The sequence below is a fragment of the Euprymna scolopes genome, chromosome 33 (assembly GCF_053919585.1).
Source record: "Euprymna scolopes isolate OS-2025 chromosome 33, ASM5391958v1, whole genome shotgun sequence".
In the NCBI taxonomy this organism is placed as follows: domain Eukaryota; kingdom Metazoa; phylum Mollusca; class Cephalopoda; order Sepiida; family Sepiolidae; genus Euprymna; species Euprymna scolopes.
This window is the reverse complement of record NC_136514.1, coordinates 29,321,540-29,323,353: the sequence shown is the minus strand read 5'-3', so window position 1 is coordinate 29,323,353 and position 1,814 is coordinate 29,321,540.

Genomic DNA, 1,814 nt, shown 5'->3' with positions numbered 1-1,814 from the left:
CAATCAAGAAGTCAGAGACCAAACTAATCAACAGGTAGTATTATCGTCAATAATCTACAAACGACGTCTGGGATGGCTCAGACACTACCCTAAGATTGCCCACAGAAAAAATTTCTAACCAAGTGGTCCAATGGCATCTAATGGAAAAAGATGAACCGGAAGTAGACAATCGCAACAGGAAGGAACTGAAGGAACACTCTGGATCTGGTTTCAGATCGAAAACGATTGTATACTTTCAGTGCCTCGTGCATTGCAGACACAGATTTTCTAAATCTAAGTTTGTCTCTTTCTTAGCCACAAACAAAATACTGTTCACTAATGGATACTAAATAAACCGTCTAGATCTGGGCAGTCTAGTATACTAGTGAAAATTTCTGGATCTTATTTGCCCTTATGCATCCTGATAGCATCACGGGGGGATGATGTAATCCATTGGCACAAAAATGGAAGACATAAGAGAAAATCCTTTATGGCTTTCTTTTCTATTTTCATTAACCCCAATAAAGCACATTACCACTGAGACGTAAGAGGCTACTGCGAATTAAGGGCATCCTATGTAAAGAGTTGTACAACAAGATGTTTGTTCACATTACATTTAAACTTCAGCATGTTTGTACAGTCAGGAAAACAGGAAACAGGGAGGGAATCCCAAAAAGAATCTATTAGAGTAGAAAACCCTCCAACATCTGGGGGGGGGGGCTCAACACTGAAGAGGTGGGATTTTGCTGCTTGTCAGGTTAGTCTGGAGTATGTACATTGCGGGTCAGTATGCAGGTGGTGGTCATCTTCCACATCAGTATCCAAAAGCCGTCATAGTCTTTGGGAATAGTATAAGCAGCAATTTTTGCATCAAGATGGAGTATCCCATGTCTTTATACAGTCACAATCCGCCCATGCATGGAGTATCGTTGTCACATCTGGGATGGTGCATCCACTACTAGTCTTTCACCCTTAGACAGGGTACAAAAAAGAATTTCCAATCTAATAGGTCCCGCACTATTCGCCAAGCTTCAACCTCTTTCCCATAGCCACAAGGTTACATCCCTATGCCTGTTAGAGTCGAAAAATGTCTCAAATATAATAGGACCCGCACTATCAGTTGAGTTCCAACATCTGTCCCATCACTGCAGTACTTTAATGGAATCTACTCTGATGAATTCATTTTACTTGTACCTCCTCAACATACATACTCCCGACTAACCCAACAAGTAGCAAAATCCCACTCCTTCACTGTTGAGATCCCAGAGAGCCCTCTACTCTTATAGTTTCTTCTCTCTGACTGCTAGACTTTGGAGTTCCCTCCCTATTTTCTGCTTCTCTGATTGTACCAACTTGCAGAAGTTTAAATGTAATATGAGCAGATAACCCTCCCTACGGTCCCCTGTTAAACACGATCACAAATAGTAGCAATCACGAATAGTAATTAATATGACTTAATTATGTTGACACGCTGGTTCTTGTTAGATCATCAAAGTTAAGCAACATTGAGCCTGGTCAGTACCACATGTGTGATCATTTAGGAATACCAGGCGCTGTATATAGGTTGGTTGGTTGTTTTTGTTTTACGGCATATCAACCCTTTTCGGGTTATTTAATGCCGCATCCAAAGATTTTGAAGAAAAATTTTTTTAATAGAATATATTTGTTGTTTTCACGTCGGTTTCTATTTAACCATAGTACAGGTACTACCATTCCGGGTCAGAGTGGACCTGGACCTGGGAGCAATGGTAATTAAAGGGTTGCTTCACATTCCCCAAAGCCCACAAGCTGGGGCCTCACCACTGGATATAGTTTAAGGTCATATCCAGGATCTC